This window comes from Pan paniscus, chromosome 4 (assembly GCF_029289425.2).
Source record: "Pan paniscus chromosome 4, NHGRI_mPanPan1-v2.0_pri, whole genome shotgun sequence".
Taxonomy (NCBI): domain Eukaryota; kingdom Metazoa; phylum Chordata; class Mammalia; order Primates; family Hominidae; genus Pan; species Pan paniscus.
In genome coordinates this window covers 80,409,237-80,428,705 of record NC_073253.2, presented here as the reverse complement: position 1 = coordinate 80,428,705, position 19,469 = coordinate 80,409,237, and the positions used below count along the sequence as shown (strand labels likewise).

At 34.1% G+C, this 19,469-nt stretch overlaps 1 pseudogene; it reads right to left on the bottom strand.

The window, feature by feature from the left end:
* Positions 1-15,761: 15,761 nt before the first annotated feature.
* LOC134730478 (piggyBac transposable element-derived protein 3-like) lies at positions 15,762-17,021 on the bottom strand (annotated as a pseudogene).
* Positions 17,022-19,469: the final 2,448 nt, after the last annotated feature.

Here is a 19,469-nt window from a genome sequence, read left to right as displayed (position 1 = left end):
AAAGACTGCTGAAGTTATGAAGCAAAAGACAGCTGTTACAATTGCAACAGCTGACCTCTTGAAACTTCCAGGCCAATAAGAAAATTAGGTCCACTGGCCCTGGGAGTTTTCTCCTGCAAGAAACCAGGGCATTTTGAAATAAACTGCAAGAAACTGAAAAGGAAACAGGTTGATAAGCTCAAATTAAACTAGGGCTTCTCTGAGGGAATAAGTGGTTTTCATGTCTCCCAATACTCTGCTTTAACCACTTTGGAGAAATTAACAAAATAACAAATAATAACTCTCATCAGCCCTTACAGTCAAGGGAACTATTCTATCAGTTATAAATCCCGCCTTATCTGAAAAGCCTGTTCCTCAGAATAATCAAAGGTTAATACAGTGGGTCCACCTAATAAACCTATTCTTTGCTTTAAATCGAAACCTTTGCCCTACTGGTCCATTGAGTCTGGCCTTCCTCCTACGGGCTATGAATGTGATACCCTCAGCTAATCCCATGTATTCCTGATATGCCCCAAAAGCCCCAGTTAACCTTCTGGGTCAATATTTCCTCATTATCCATAATACTCACGTCTATTTTTCCCCAAAGGGGAAAATATTTTTAGAACTCAAACAATGGGATTGGGGGAAGCAAAGAAGAAATATCACCCTGATAATATGCCACATGTTGGCATTAGTGGCACAAGATGCCCTCATGTGATTGGGAAAATAAATGGAAAAACAATAATGCAATAAAGAGAAGGAGAGTATAAGAATCCTTTTAAGCTCTCTATTTTTTCTGTTAACCCCAAATATTGAGCAGTTAGTTGAAGCTGCTCCTTCCTGGGTATGATCTACCCCACTTGTGAAGATAACCCACTCTGCCATTTTAATACCTTAAAATGAAAAGAAAGCTACCAGGAAGTTATCAAGATACGTGGCGGCATACACGTCTGAGATATTGTTCTCAGACATGGGGAATATGCTAATAGAGATATGATAAAAAAAATCTGTCAGCCACAATAGGACAGATCGCTTAAGATACTCCAAAGAGCATTGCAGTACAACAAATGTCTCTGAATTCCTTGGATCAAATAGTGCTGAATAAAAGAATTGCTGTAGACTTTCTCCTAACCAAACCAGCAAGTATCTGTGCAGTAGATCACACCATCAGCTTCACTCACATCACCATTTCAGGTGAACTAGAGACTTATATTGAAATAATTACCAAGTGAGCTAAGTGGTTACAAGAGATACAAAATATTCAACTTCTTAATGTGCTGTACTCTTGTCTTTCTATGAAAGTGGAAAATTTCTTTTAGTCTGCAACTCAAACCTTTGTTATAATCATAGCCTGTATCCCACTTATCTATTATCAATGAAATCGTTTATGTTATAAATAACCAACTGCTATATGTCATCTACTAAAACCAAAATTATGGTCGCACAGAGTACAGAATAGATAGATAGACTGAACCCATTAGCCTAGCTGCAGTTCCATTTTATACTTCTAGAAAGCCCAATTTGTCTCAGGCCTAGATTAATCTCATTATCATTCACCTTTTTGCCTCCAACATGAGACATGACTTTCCAGGAATGAGCCTTTTCAGAACCAAGGGCCAAAAAGGACTTTTAAGTGTGATCATCTATGTTCTTTAAAGAGAAATCTCAGTCTAAAGGAGAAAATATGAAAATAAGTGAACAGAAAAACTGATCAGCACAGGCCCCTTCTAAATTTCTGTTCTGACCCAGGAATGTGTGTTCATGTTAAAACCCATAGAATATATAACACCAAAAGTAAACCCAAATGCAAGCTATGAACTTAGGAAAATAATGATATGTCAGTGTAGGTTCACTGACTATAAAAATGTACTACTCAGGTGCAGGATATTGACAGTGGGGGAGGCTGTACATGTGTGGAGGCAAGAAGTATATGATAACTTTCTGTATTTTTGCATAATTTTGGTGTAAACATAAAATACTCTAAAAATAAAGGTATTATATATAATATATATAACAATATATACAATATATAATATATATATAACTTAATAATATATACAATATATAAAATATATATAATATAACCCACAAACATACTTGTGTGTGTGTGCATGTGTGTGTGTGGATCTGTGTGTATACACCATTTTATATATCCATTCATGTATGCATGGACACTTAGGTGGATCCCATATCTTGGCTATTGTGAATAATGGTGCAGTGAACATGGAAATGCAGATTATCTTTTCAGCATACTCATTTTATTTCCTCTGGATTCATATCCAATAGTAGAATTCCTGGATTATATGGTAGCTACATTTTTAAGTTTTTGAGGAACACCCATACTATTTTTCATAATGGCTGTATTAATTTACATTCCCATGAATAGTGCTCAAGCTTTCTCTTTTCTCCACATCCTCACCAAGACATGTTTTCTTTCATGTTTTGGATGATAGCCATTCTAACAGGTGTGAAATGATATCTCATTGTGGTTTTAATTTGCATTTTTCTGATTAGTGGTTTGAAGCATTGGTTTATATACTCATTGGCCATTTGTATATCTTCTTTAGAGGAATTTCTATTCAGGTGCTTTGAGAAATTTGTAATGGGGTTATTTGTTTTCTTAGCATCAAGTTGCTTGGGTTCCTTATATATTTTGGATATTAACCCCTTATCAGATACATGGTTTGCAAATATTTTTTTCTTATTCCATAGGGTGTATCTTCACTTTGTTAATTATCAAAAAATGACAATTCTGTAATTTGCAAAAAAAATGAATGAACTCGAAGGATATTATGTTAAGTGAAATCAACCAGGCACAGAAAGACAACTACTGCATGGTCTTATGTATATGTGGAATATCAAAAGGTGAACTTACAGACATAGAAAGTAAAATGGTGGTTACTGGGAGCTGGGACAAAGGGAGGAGTGGTGAGATTTTGGTTAAAGAATACGAGATTTTACTTAGAGTAATAAGTTGAAGAGATCTATTTACAACATGGCGACTACAACTAATAACAATGTATTGCACTCTCAAAAATTACCAAGAGAGTAGATTTTAAGTATTTTCACCATTAAAAAATGTTTGAAGTAAGGAATGTGTTAATTAACTCTAGTTATTGCACAATGTATACATATTTTGAAATATGTATTACACAATAAATATGTGTAATTTTTATTTGTCTATTAAGATTTAATTAAAAATAAAATGCAAAACTATATTTATTATAGTACTTCAAAAATAGAATATTTAGATATAAATCTACAAACATTTGTGCATAATCTGTATATTGAGAACTACAAAACATTAAGGTAAAATATCAATGCAAATCTAAGTAAATGGAGAGATATGGCATACTTGTAGATAGGAAGACTCCATATTTTTAAGATGTTCCCAATTGCATCTATAAATTCCATGCAGTACAAATATAAACCCCAGCAAGCTCTTTTTGTATCACCATTTACAACAAGTGGATTCTAAAATGTATACGGAAAGGCAAAGAAACTAGAATTTCCAAAACTATTCTGAAAAAGTTTACCATAAAGTTGCATTAGACAGATTGCTGCATTAGCTAAAGAACAGACATATTAGTTGATAGGAACAAAATAGCCCAGAAAAAGAACACAGGAATATACTGAACTAATACTTGAAAAAAAGTATAAAGAAAATTCAAGGAAAACAAATAGTATTTGCAATAAATGTACTAGAACAATTGGATATCCATGTGTTGAAAACAAAAATAACTTGACTATACACCTCATACCTTACACAAAAATCAGCTGAAATGAATCATAGTTCTCAATGTATAAATTAAAACTATAAAACTTCTAGAACAAAACAATGAATAAAATCTGTATGGCTTTGGCAACATACGACACTAACATCATGCTTCATAAAAGAAAAATTGAATACATTGGATTTTATTAGAATAAAAACCTTTGTTATTTAAATAACATTAATGGAATAAAAAGGCAAGCCACAAAACAGAAGAAAATATGTGTTTTTCATATATTTGGAAAAAGACATATCTAGGATTTACAAACATTACTAAAAACTCAACAAAATTTAACTGCTTATTTTAGCTCTGTTTAAAATGAACAGAACAGACTGGACAAGGTGATTCATGCCTGCAATCTCAGCACTTGGGGAGGCCAAGGCAGGATGTTCACTTGAGGCCAAGAGTTTGAGACCAGCCTGGGCAATACAGAAAGACCCCATTTTGTTTTGTTTAAAAAAATGTAAAAAATAGTCAGGCATGGTAGTACACACCTATAGTCCTAGCTTCTCAAGAGGCTGAAGCAAGAGGATTGCTTGAGCCCAGTAGTTCGAGGCTGCAGTGAGCTATGATCATGCCACTGTACTCCAATCTGGGTGACAGACAGAGATCCTGTCTGGGAAAAAGAAAAAAAAAGCAGAATACAATATGAACAGACGATTCATTTCGCCATATGAGATATTCAGATGACAAATAATCATGTTAAAATATGCTCAACACATTAGCCATTGGGGAAATGCGAGATAGATATAGAAAGGAAAGCTACTGCATACCCATTAGAGTGACCATACAAAAAAAATGGTTTGTTGGTCAGAATTCTTCAGAGACAAAGAACCAACAGAATGGGTAGATGAATGATAGATAGGTGATAGATAGATAGATAGATACATAGATAGATACATGATAGATAGATAGATAGATAGATAGATAGATAGATAGATAGATAGATAGATAGAAACACAAGAGGGGATATATTAAGAGATTTGGCTCATGCAACTATGGCAGCTTTGAAGTCCCACAACAGGCCATCTGAAAGCTGGAGGCCCTGTGATGTCAGTAGCATGGTTCAGTCCAAGCCTGAAGGCATCAGAACCAGAGGAGTTGAAGGTGTAACTCTAAGACTGAGGCCCAATGCTGCTAGTGTAAGTCCTGAAGTCAAAAAGGTGGAGAGCATGGAGTTCTAATATCTAAGGGTATGAGAAAAACTATGTCTTTGCTCCAGGAAAGAGAGAGAAAATTGCTTTTCTCTGCCTTTTTTGTTCTATAAGGGCCCAAAGTTGATTGAGTGATGTCCTCTCACATTGAGAGCAGATCTTCTCACTCTCTCTACCCACTCACACAAATCTCCTCTGGAAACACCCTCACAGACACATGAAGAATTAATGCTTTACCAGTTCTCTGGATATTTCTTAATCCAGTCAAGTTGATACCTAAAATGAGTCATCCCAGATGACAATATGAAATGAATTGCAGAGTAAAAGAAACTCACCCATTTCTTATGGAAATTAAGTTTCCACTTTAGAAAACAGTGTTATACTTTCTTACAAAGGTAAACAGACAGCATCCACACTTTTAAATACTTACCAAAATCAGTTGAAAACATATTTACAACCAAATCTGTAATAAATATGTATAACAGTTTTATTCATAATAACCCAAAATAGTATAACAAAGAGGCACATTCTCATGACTAAAACATAGCCAGACCATATCTCTACACAAAATTTTTAAAATATTAGTAGAGTATGTTGGTCCATGCCTGTAGTTCCAGCTATTTTGGAGGTTGAAGCAGTGAAGCGAGAGGATTCCTTGAGCCCATGAGTTCGAGGCTGCATTGAGCTATAATTGCACGACTACACTCCAGCCTGAGTGAAAGAGCTAGACACTGTCTAAGAAAATTAAAAATTAATTAATTAATCAGGATAGCAGATCCCAGAATGGATTGCAGATGGTGCCAACTAATTACAACTCTCTTAGAAATGCATGATATCAACCTCATGGAAAGAGGTGGGGAAAAGAAAATGATTGTAGTAGCATTGTAAACAGTGTTTTGACTGGAGTTTTAAAGGCTAAAGCCAGAGGGACAGTATATAAACACTGTCATGTAGATGAAACTGTGTTTCTCACTGTGTAATGGTATAGCTATTCTAAAACTTCTGTATGTGTACACTAGGCTTGAACAAAACAGCCAACATTGTCTACATTGTAGACAATGAGAGTCAGAGTCTTCACTGCTAGAGAAAGAAGTTATAATTAAGTAAGGAGGGGAAGGGCTAGAATGAGATCTTTGCTGCAAAATTAGAGAAATGAGCACATACATGTATACACACACACACACTCATACAAATAGAAATGGAAATAAACTCAGATACGCATATATACATAGGTAAGTAGACATAAAATATGCTTTCTAGTTTGGAAAACTGATAGGTTCTAGAAATAGTGACACTTAGTAACAGTCAGCAATGTAGCATCCAGATCAGTTCTTAAATACCATTTTCCAATGAAAGAAACCATGGTTCCCTAAAAAATAGCTGAATCTAAGACTGTGGCAAGATAAATATAAATTTAGTTTGAAACATATTATAGTGACAGATAGAAAAATGTTCTCTAACAAACAATGAAATAAATAATAAAAAATTAATAAGATGCAAAGAAAAAAATGAGAGCTGGTGAAAGAAACAGTCACCAACCAGAATGAGCTACCAATAGCCAAAGTTGGAACAATCCAATCAAAAAAATAAATAGCAATATTGTTGGATTATAGCCCCCAAAATAAAATATATCTGCAAGTCCATACTGATATAAATAAATGATTGTATTAATAACTTATGGGGAAAATTGTTTTTCTTTACAGGAAATATTTGATGAAAAAAATTTTAAATTGACAGTACACCAGAGTCATAATTGCTGCTGGCATAATACGTGAATAGTCCAAAAGTTGGAGAATCTTTAGGGAAAAACAACATATTTTCATAGTCTCAAAATATATTTTTCAAGGTGTTTTTTAATTGTCATGGTTGTTTTGACATACATCAACAAATTCTTTGATACTGGTTTCACCAGGATAATCCACACTGTTGAAGAGCACTGAACTTTGTCACTTGTTTTTAATAAGTAGAAAGGTAAAAATAGTAACTCTGCAGTGGAGAAATCTGATAGCGATCACTTTAACCAAGTGTTGAAGATAACATATCCAATAATGCTATGTTGACACCATATGATATGATGCAATGAGAAGGGAGGTAATCTTTGTGGTATTCTTCCCAAAAAGCCATACCTCCCTGAAACACTTATTGAGTGTTATTCAGAAGTGTCAAGGTGTGAACAAAGAAAAAATCTCAAGAAATTGTAATATATTGGAAAAGACTACGGAAACATGATGGCGAAAAGTGATGTCTTCTCAACTGAACCTAAGAGCGATATATATGTAGAAAAATTGGTAAAATCAAAATTGTGGGAGTTTTATGTAGAGTACGTGAAAAATAATGTATTAGTTTTGGTAACTGTACCATCACTGTATAAGCTGTGAGAAAGGCATTTGGGAACACTCTTAGCTATTTATTCAACTATTCTCTAAATCTAAAATTATCTCAATAAACACATTTTTAAAATAAAATTATTGTGTTCTTTCTCCTTCTTCTCAGTCTTGCCAGCATTTGTTATTTTTTGAACTCTTTTTGATAATAGCTATTTTAACTCAGTTAAGGTGTTATATCATTGTGTTATTGATTTGTATTTTCCTAATGAGGAGTGATGTTGAGCATTTTTATATACCTGCTGGTTATTTTTATGTTTCCTTTTGAGAAATATCTAATTAAATCTTTGCTCACTTTTTAATGGGAATTTTTTGTTTATTGATTGAATGACAGAAGGATGAAATTAGACTATCGCCGTATACAAAATTCAACTCAAAATGAATTAAGGCTTTAAATGTAAGACCTGAAATGATAAAACTACTAGAAGAAAACTTGAGAGAAACACTTGATGACATGGCTCTGGGTAAATATTTTTTGGGATAAGACCTCAAAAGCCCAGGCAACAAGAGCAATAATAGACAAATGGTATTATGTCAAACTATAACCCTTCTGCATATCAAAGAAAATAATTAACAGAGTGAAGAGACAACTTTCAGAATGGCAGAAAATATCACAGATTATAAGGTATCTGCCAAAGGTTAATATCCATAATATATAGGAACTCAATAGCAAAAAACCCCAAAATGAAAAATGAATAATTTTATTTTAAAAATTAGCAAAACCACTAAATAGATATTTATCAAAAGAAGATATACAAGTGCCCAAAAGTTATATGTAAAAATGTTCAAAATTACTAATCATCAAATTAGTGTAAATCAAAACCACAATGAGATATCACCTCACATCTATAATTATGACTGTTACAAAAAAGACTAACAGAAAAAATGCTGGAGTGAATGTGTTGGGCAGCAGTGACCTGGCTCTAATACTCCTGCAAAGCTCAGTAATTCACTAGCTGGGAGTATTCTGGAGGAAGTGTGGCCTCAGTATGAATGTCTCAATGAATGCAAAGTGTAACAGATAAAAACACAAAGTCACCTTTCCTATGCTGTTGCAGATTGTCTTAAAGAGAGAACTAAGTGTTATACATCATCAGGTCATGGTCTTCCTCTGAGAAAAAGTGAACACTATTTCTATTATGAATCACGAAATGGAGGGATAATGTGTTCCGGTTCACAGGACTCTAGGGAAATGTCTAATTGATCACAGCACCCCTACCAGGGGGTTTCTAGACCTCTATATGCAGAAAAATGATGGTGAGGGGAATCTGATTAAATGCACCATGGAGACTCATAGTCTTTTACTCAGTTTTTAGATATAAGCCAACTTTTAAATCTATTATCTCCATGATTGAGAACAATTCCTTCTGAGAAACGACCCTGTAGTTTGGCTAAAAATATACTCAAAAGCTTCCTTCAAGCCTTTTCCAGAAAAACTCTACAGCCATTTTTCCAGCACTATGCATTGAGGAAAAGGAGATTCACAGACCATCTGAGAGTATTTGATTACTGGTTCTCACTTCTGCATATCTCTGAAACTTTAATTGAATGCCATAAACCCCAAACTATTTCTATATATATTTTCCTGATACTAGAATGTATAGCAGTAATTAACTCACAATTCCAGTGCTTGCTTCCAGTCATTAGTTCCCACATTATTTTACTAAACAGAAAACTAGGCATTCTTACACTAAGACAAGGCAAGTGGAAGCCAGGGGAAATACTCAACCACTCACTGGCCAGAACCAAACCAAAATAATATCAAAAATCCAAAGAAGATAAAGAGTATCATTAGTGTCTTGAAAAACACAGGAGTTGAGATTATATCATATTCCCTTTAATTCACATTTCTGGTGGCAGACACCAGATTCATCAAGTTGTAGAATAACTAGATTGATGTCAATATTGGGTATTGATGCTGATGGCAGCTGCTGGTTGTATATGTGATATCTTACTTGAGCAAATAAAGCCAATCACCATAAAGTGGTATACAGCAATTTAGTTCAAACTTTTTTCAATCCTGATGAGTTAAGATAATCAGGAGCAGGGAGAGCAGTATAAATTTGCTCTCCAGTATATCATAGTCTAGAGGAATTTGATTGTCTTAATTTCCCATAGAACATCACAATAGCCCATCACATAGACAAAATCATGACAGTTAGATATGGAAGATATAAAATAACAAACTATATAGATGTATCAGTAAAATGAATGTAGGTCTGAGGATGGGAGCTAAATCCCCCAAATATTGAGGTACCTAGCAATTCTTTTTTTGGATCCTTTGGTCTGATGTGCATTAAATATCCCACTTAAATTCATGAACAATTTGCTTCTCCTTGCACAATACTTGTGGGCAATATATATGATTTTGGAAGCAACATATGTCATATCTGAGTGTGATGATCAACCTGTTAATGAATAACTCAAAGTGTTGCTAGTTTTGATGTGGTTTAGACCAAAGAAGAAGTTTTAGCAGCACAGGGCTGACATTCAAGCTTCTCTGTCATTTAAACCTATGGCACAATTGACCCTATTATTTCTGAAATAATTTTGGAAGATAGGTATACTGCATTGAGTCTGTGGTAAGGTTAATAGAAAGCAATTCTGACATTATTTGAAAAGTAGCTTTAGCTTTCAGTGGTCCCTGATAGAGAATTAATATCTGATCAGAAGACACCAAGTGACCATGTAATCCAAATTTCCTTTTAAGTGTTATGTGGTACAACAAATTATACATTTCACACATATAGCAGCATACCCTTCTTTTCTTTTCTTTTCTTTTTCTTTTTTTTTTTTTTTTTTTGAGACGGAGTCTTGCTCTGTCGCCCAGGCTGGACTGCAGTGGCACGATCTCAGATCTCAGCTCACTGCAAGCTCCGCCTCCCGGGTTCACACCATTCTCCTGCCTCAGCCTCCCAAGTAGCTGGGACTACAGGCGCCCACCACCACGCCCAGCTAATTGTTTGTATTTTTAGTAGAGACGGGGTTTCACCGTGTTAGCCAGGATGGTCTCAAGCTCCTGACCTCGTGATCCACCTGCCTCGGCCTCCCAAAGTGCTGGGATTACAGGTGTGAGCAACCGCGCCCAGCCGCAGCACACCCTTCTTAAATGAATATGGTATGTATTCGTTCAGGCTTAAGCTCATGTGGAACACATACATCTATTACCTTAAAATTGGCACATATTCTCATGATATATGTTTATCCTGCCTCACCACCTTTCTCTCAACTCACAACTTTCATACAATAAAAGTAATATATCACCAGATTAAAGGAGGAAAAAGTGCAAGTGTGACTCAGATGATCCTGCATGGGATTCTGGCCACAGCTGTTAATAGATCATCACTGCACTAAAGCCTCTCTTAGAGACAAACCTAAAGTACAATGGTGAAGAGAAGTCTTCCTAACTGGAATAACTTGGGTAATGCTTAGGATTCTCTGTTTTGTGTAAATGTTGACATAACCTGAATTGTAAGTTAATTCATGGGTAGTGGCTAATGCATTGGTCAAATGATCAAAAACTTTGGAATGTTGTGATTAGAAGGTTGAAGCAAGACAGTCTGTCAGAGAGATATGTGAATGAGTCTATCAGGAAGGGCACAGAATGTGATGTCTGTAGCATGCATTAATGACCTTCACAAGATATTCACGGCAGAGAATACTATCAATCCATGTATAAGAAAATTTGTCTTTTGAATTTCAGTGAACTTCTCTTCCAAGTCACACTAATGTTTGCTCAATGGGTCTATGTACAAAACTTCTGTGACAGAAGGATGGACTATGCATAGTTTTATGTGGTGGACTTCCCTTCACAAAAGCAGATCCACCAAAGCTATTTATTGTCCAACCTTCCAACACCAAAGCCTAAAACTATAATCCAAGACACCATGGTCTTCCATTAGTGGTCAGTTTCTTGGTAGAAGGTTGATTACATTGATTCTTACTATCATGGAGAGGACAGCCATGAGTTCTATGAACTGTATTGGCAGTAACCAGGTACGACAAACCTAAACCACTATGTCTTGGGACCACCAAGACATGAATCCTGTGGGAATCAAAATTATGTAATTGTTCCAGCCAAGCTAATAACAATGGATGAGGGGACTCAGAATGGTGGTAGAAAAAGGAAGGGTATTAACATCAACTTAGGGAGTATTATCAGCTACAGAAATAAGAACTGAAGCACCTACATTTTATGAGTATTGTCTCTTTATTTGATGTTTATATGATGAAGGCTGGTGGATGCTAATATTTATCTAAAGGTTTCAAGTTTTAATACTGAATTGATATGGCCTGTGGCAATATAATAGTTAGTGAAAGTTTGTCCTGCATTGAACGTATGTTCCTGATTATATCATCATTCTCTCTCCCCCAAAAGAAATTATTTCTCCTCCACAGTACTTTATGACTATATTCTGTCACAGTATTTCAGATAAATTTGTGAAAATGTCTAACTGCTTTGCTAACATATAAAATTATTAAGAACAGATATTTCTTACTCTAAAATGGTATTCACCTACAACACTCATCATAGTGCTTTGAGCAGTTTCACCTTTAATAAAGTTTTAATAAAGTTTTTATTTGTGGTCATCTCATTTCTAAATAAAACTGTCATAAATAGAAAAGGTCCAGTGAAGGACAATGAAAAGGATTGTAATCATGGGTAATACTACAGGAGGGTGCTCTGAATGAGGGGGAGATTAAAAAGACTAGACTGAATTGCTCTAAAGAAATGAAAGGGAAAAGGTGATAAAATGCAGGCATATTAAGTCAAGAAGTGAATAAAATAGATGCACAGAAATTTTACTTTTCCACCCTTCTTTACAATTCAAGGACAGTGGATAAAATCAGAGTGCTTAAAATATAAAAATAAAGGTCCTCCTTGGAATAAATTGTCAAAAAATAGTTTCAGTGTTTCTGTCTGGTCCATTGCTAATTGGAAAACTAAATCAATTCTATGCTTCCATTTTCCAATATTTATTTGTATAAAAGAATGTTAAATATTGAAAGAACTTTAGATATTATTGTATTCTAAAAGTTTTCCATTTAAAAAGAGAAAATTCATGCTCAGACAGCTTTGTTACCCATATGCTTTCATAACTCTAATTAGTTGGAGTCCTCTTTCCAGTGTTCTTATGTCAGAGGCCTTTTTAGTACTCTATGGGTAGCTTCACAGTAGTCATTATATATTGTAATTCATGTAGTTAACGTACATGTATATATAAATATATGCATACACTATTAGTATGCATGGTATATTCTATATCCACGCAAATATATTAGATAAAACAAAAATTTAACATGGGCTTAGGTTTATATTTTAACACTTTTTACTACTTATCTTTTTATTCCCAGGTATTAAGTAAATACACTATTTGGTTTTCATCAATTCACATACAAAATGATTTATATAAACTCGCATTTTAATTTATATATATTTTAAACACACAATGTAGAATATCCATAGAAAATATATTGCTACTACAAAATTAATTTTTTTATTCTGAAATAAGCTGAACAATGGACACCATGAAGTCCTTCTGAAGTTTTTCATATCCATTAATTTTTGAAATTTTCTCACATTTTCTTAGTCAGCATTAAATTTAAATTGTTGTCATTATTAAGCATGCCTCGGAATCTTGATTTTCCCAAGTTATTGGTTTTTATAGAAAACTATCTATTATTTCCACATAATAAATGAAGAATATATTTACAGTAAAATCTGAACTGAAGGAAATTACAAAATGGCCTACATTAAAACATAGTACATAGCCTCAGAGACTATATTAAAAATCTAGTGTAGGCAGTCCTATAAATTGATTTTCCTAAATGTCTCGTTTTTCTTTTGACTTTCAAGTTTTCTAGTTCCTGATTTACTCCAGATCTATTTCATGACCCTCTGAAGTGAAGATCAGTTTTTTGTTACATCTGAGTCAAGGCAGTTTCCTTCACTTGCTCCTATTAAGAACACCACATACTTAGCCTTCCATACCAGTATCACAATGCATAATAAGTTCTTATTACTTACTTTCCATTTGCATACTATGTGATAATTACATTAGTTCAGGGTTAATATCTGTTAAAGTTTGTATAACTAAATGCCTGTCATTAAGAGCTATGCAATAAACATTTATTGAATAACTAGAAAATTGAGAAATAAATGCTCAATTGTTGCTGTTTTTAAAAACTATTCTGTTATAGTACTTTCGGGGTAATTAACACTTGGCGTATGCCTCCATAACTTAGAGTCTACATAGTGGTAGAGTAGTTGTCTTATTGACTCTGACTATTCTTTCCTTCACTATAAAAGAGTATTATTCAATCTTGATCACTGCAAGATGTGTCTTGCAGTGACTCCCATGAGGCACGTGCTTCCTCCCCAACTGACACTGGTCTTGATCGTGTAATTTCTTTTGTCTATTGGTATGTTAGCAGAAGTGACATTGTGCCATTTCCTTGAAAATGCCATAAAATACACCACCTGCTTTTACCATCTCTCTTGCTGTTTTTTCTCTAACATGAGACCAAATAGCTCAAATAATGGCTGCTCCTTTGGATTTTATTCAGGAATAAGAAGATGGTAAAGCAGAGCTGAGCAGAAATTTCATACCTGAAGCCAATAGCGGACAATATGTACATATAAGAACAATAGATATTATACCCAAAAAATCATTGCCAAGATCAATGTCAAGAAGCTTTCCCTTTATGTTTGTATCTACAACTCAGTGAGTTAATTATTCTATGTAAGGTAAGATCAGTGTCCAATCTCATTATTTTGCAAGCAGATATTTCAGTTTTCCCAGCACTACTCATTAAACAGACTTTTTCTTCATTGTATATTCTTTGCACTTATGTCAAAGATCAGTCGAATGTACAAGCATGGTATTATTTCTGAGCTCTCCATTCTCTTCCACTGGTCTGTATGTCTTTTTTATGCTGGTACTATATAATTTTGATTACTGTAGCTATGCAATATATTTTAAAATCCAGAAGTGTGATTTCTCCAGGTTTTCTCTTGTTTGTTTTGTTTGATTTTGTATTTAATTGAGACATAACAATTGTACATATTTTGAGGGTACAGTGTGATGTTTCAAAACACGTATACAATGTGTAATGATCAAACTCAGGTAATTAGCATATCCATAACCTCAAACACTAATCATTTCTTTGTGCTGAGATCATTCAATATCTTCTCTTCTAGTTACTTTGAAATACATAATTGTTAACTACAGTCACATTGTTATGCAATGGAACACTAGAATTTATTCCTCCTATATTACTGGAACTTTGTACGTTTTGACCAACCTTTCCCCATCCACCCTACCCTCAACCCTTCAAAGCTTCCAGTGAAACAACTATGCTGCTCTCCACTTCGATGAGATCAACTTTTTAAAATTTTACATGCGAGTAAGATTATGCGGTATTTGTCTTGATGTGTCTGGTTTATTTCAATTAACATAATGTCCTCCAGGCTTATCCAAGTTGCCATAAATGATAATATTTAAGTCATTTTTCATTGCAGAATAGTATTTTGTAGTACAAATATTCTGCATTTTCTTTATCCATTCATTTATTGATGGATAATTAGGTTGATTCCATATTTTGGCTACTGCAAATAGTGCTACATAATAAATGTAGGAGTACAGATATTTCTTTGGTATGCTGATTTTATTTATTTAGATATATACTAAGTGGCGGGATTGCTAATCATATGGTAGTTATATTTTTAATATTTGAGGAACCTAAATACTATTTTCCACAATGGATTTATGAAATTGCACTTTCTTTATGTGTTAAGGGATAAAAGATATACAATCTTAAAAAATAAATAAAAAATTCAAAATGTGTATCGGGCAATTGTTAAAGTGTAGGATTTTTTCTTTGTATGTTTTTTCTTTTATTTGTGATCAAACTTAAGTTTTTATACACTTACAATTACTTGTTATAAGATATTTTGTGAGCTTCATGATAACATAAAGCAAAAACCTATAATAATACACTAAAAATTTTTTTAAAAAGTGGAATCAAAACATACTACTTGACAAAGCCACTTAACCGCAAAGGAAGATAGTAAGAGTTGAAGAAAAGAAACAACTTACAAAGCAACTAGAAAGCAAACAACAACATGGCAGGAGTAAGCCATTACCTGTCAATAACTACCTTGAATGTAACTGGATTAAATTTTCCAATTCAGAGAAATAGAGTAGCTTAATGGATGAAAAATAATACCCAACAAGAAACACTTCACTCATAAAGACACACATAGACTAAAACTATAGGGATGAAAGATAATATTCCACGTAAATGGAAACCAAGAAAAAGAGTAAGAGTAGCTATACTTACATGAGATAAAATAGATTTTAAGCCAAAAGCTATAACAAGAGACAAAGGTCATTACATAATGATAAAGAAGTCAATACAGAAAGAGGATATAATACTCATAAATATATATGTGCCCAATATTGGAGCACTTAAATATATAAAGAAAATATCAATCTGCAGACAACATTGCCTTTGCCATCAATTCCGTAATTGAATACGATTTCTTTTTTCTTTAGAGCTACATCTGATTCCAGTGGGGCTTTGTTAATGCGATCCTTTCTCACTGTACCTGTTGCCTGATGTTCCATTGAACTGAGCTTATCAAGAAGTGCAATACTGGTGAAAAAGTTATCGAATACAAAATGATATTGTCCAGGGTGTGCGTAAGTCCCTCACTAAACTTATGAATAAGTGACGCACCAACACCGTATTCTTCATATTTAGTATTTGGGTTTTTACCCTGATACGGCTGAAAGCAGCAAATGTAGCACAGACATGTGGCACCACAACAAAACTTACAGCCAAACATAATGGGCTTTCCCTGAATAAATTGTTTGCACCTGTGACAACCAGAATAAGGAACCATGGATTCATTAAAGCTGAAATATGTCTCATTTGGAACAAATTTCATACATCTCTCATTACGTTTGCTTATGAGAAGTCGCAACTTGGAAAATTTGTCCATTGGATCCAAATTTGCATCGTCAGCAACATGCAAATTAGAAAATTTAGTTTCAAAGCGGTCACGCCTCATGGCAGCAATAACCAGTACATTATGCGCATCTGGTTTGTTGTTGTTGTTGTTCCCAAAACATACGGCTTCTAGGAACTGAGATGTAACCACTCAGAAAAATAATTCCCAGAAAATATTTGAATTCGGAGCTAGTCAAGCCAAGATGTACACCCTTAACTTCGAGCCTGTAAGTTGGAGTACTTGACAATGAGTTCAACGACTTCGTCATCATGAAAAAGTTCCAGAATTTCTGTGGGAGTTCTCAATTCGGTGAATAAATCGTTTGGTGGTTCTGTAATTCTACCTGCTACAAGTTGTGCAGTTAGGTCCCTCTCTTCCATTTGCAAACAATTTTTGTCACTTTCCTCCTCCTTGATGGTGGAAGTTGCTGCGCGGTAGACGTAGATGGATCTTCGTCAGGAGAGTCAAATTTAAGTGCATATGAGGGATCATCAGAGTTAGACTCTGCATCAGAATCACCTTTATAAGATTTGCAGTTGCGCGCAACAAAGAACCTGGCAGATTTTTTATTGTTCCACTTTCTTCGTCCCCGGAGTCCTCATCAGAAACAGGTGCTGTAGCATTTTCAGGTGGTTGTATCAGAATAGTACTTGCTTCTATGCTGTCATCTGTATTTAGAGGTTATTTCATGTAAACTTAGAGTTTGAGACATCTTGGGACTAAAACTCAAAAAAGTGATTATTTGTCCTAGTGGTAGTGGTTTGCCGAGTGTTCCAAAAATGGAACATACAAAATGTCAAACCCATAACTAATGCAACAATAATAATTTTGGTATTTTCTTTTTGCAGCACAATTACTAGCATAGGATATAGTGCAGTAAAGTTGCATGTACTTGTCTTTTGATATTGCTTCAAAAATGTTTCCAAAAACTCACATCACTACTTGACAAGCTCCCAGCACGCCAGTATCTGCAGCAGTGACTAACTCTGCGCACTATGTGATAATATGTACCCCAGAAGGCAGACATTTGTGAAAAATCAGACCTTGGAGATGACCTTGAACAGTAGGATATAAATAACTCCCACATGCTTAGAGTTCCAATAATGGAACACTGGGCATATTAAAAAAGATAAAATCAACAACCCTTTAGACTAACGGGAAAAAAAGGAGAGACAACTAAAATAAATAAAATAAGGAATAAAAAGGAGACATTACAACTGACACCACAGAAATACAATGGCTTACTAGAGATTATTATAAACAAATGTAAACCAACAAATTGAAAAGCCTATAAGTGGACAAATTCCTAAACAGCATTGTTCTTATTACTTATAATTGTTTTGGTTATTTAAAGTAACATGCAAAAAAACAAAAATAGGTAAGTGGAACTATATCAAACTAAAAACTTCTGCACAACAAAGAAAATAATGAACAAAATGAAAAGGCAACCTGTGGAATGGAATAAAATATTGGCAAGCCATATATTTGATAGAACATCAACATCTAAAATATGCACGAACCTCCTACAACTCAAGAGCTAAATAAATAAATAATAACACAAATAAAAATTTAACCTGACTAAAAAAAAATGAGCAAAGGAACTGAATAGATATTTCTACAAAGAAGTCATACATATATAAGACGATGTTCTGCATCACTAGTCATCAAGGAAATTCAAATCAAACCACAATAAGATGTCACCTCACACCTGTTAGAATGGCTCTTACATAAAAGGCAGATAAAAAGTATTGGTAAGGGTGTGGAGAAAAAGGAAACTTTGTACACTATTAGTGGGAATATAAAATGGTATAGCCACTGTAAAAAATGTGTGTAATTTACTTTAAAAATTAAACTAGAACTACCATATGATCCAAAAATCCCATTTTGGGGTATATATTTTAAAAAATTAAAATTACTGTCTCAAAAAATATCTGTATTCCATGCTGAGTTCAGTATTATTTACAATAGTGAAAATATAAAACAAACTAATGGTCCCTCAACAGACAAATGAATAAATAAATTGGTATATAAAGACGATAGAACATTCAACTGTTGCATCTACAGCGAAATAAAAGAGAGAAAATTCTTCCATGTGCAATAATGTGGATGAATCTGAAGGACACTATGCTAAGTAAAATATGTCAGAACAAATACATAATACCACTTACATAAAGAATCTAAAATAGATCAAACTCTTAAAAGTGGATAGTAGAATGATAGCTGCCAGGGGCTGGGGGTAGGAGGAAATAGGGAGTTATTAGTCAAAAGGTACAAAATTTCAGTCAAGCAAGATGAATAAGTCCTAGAGATCTATCGTACAGCATAGTGCTGATAGCTAACAATACTGTATTGTGCACTGAACAATTTTCTAGAAGTTATGTCTTATATTAAGTGCTGTTATTATAAATAATAATAAGGAAGGCAAGAGGAAACTTCAGGAAGTAATGGATATGTTTATGTCATAGATTTTGATGAGGGTTTCATAGATGTAGACTTATCTCCAAACTCATCAGGTTGTGTACATTTAATATGCACTGTCTTTTGCCAATCACATGTAAAGTGTTTTTTTAAAAATAACAAATGTTCTATAAGCCACTGATTTTTTTGCTCTTAAAAATGTTACTTCATTATGTTTATTCATGATGTTACTGCTGCAGTCTTTTTATTGTTTATTATTATATAAACTCTGACTTGAATACAAAATTTACTACCAAACATTGGATGTTGCTATTACAAAATGTTCAAAAGATCAATTAACTGCTAAAAAAGCCTGAGAATATTTTTTTTCAGTTTAGTTTCAGAAATATCAGATTAAGAAAGCTGCTCTGCCATGAAGGTGATACTCTCTCCAGTATACTCTTTGATGGGGCCAAGAAAAATTGGGAGAAGAAAAGGATATAACAGCACTCATAAAAAAATTCTAAGATCAGTAGGCCAGGAAGCTATGCAAGGGAGGCAGACTAAGGGCAAACTTTCAGTATAAGGAAAACACGTGATATTTGGCCAGTAGGATTTCAGAATTGCTATGGCCCTGTGACTGCTGGGCACTTCCCTTTCTTCCCCCTTTGCAATCCAAACTGTTACTGGGGTTTATTCTGTTCCAGTTTTATATGTTCTCTATGGCTTTGTGTGTGGTGGGTGTCATGGTGGGATACTCACTGTT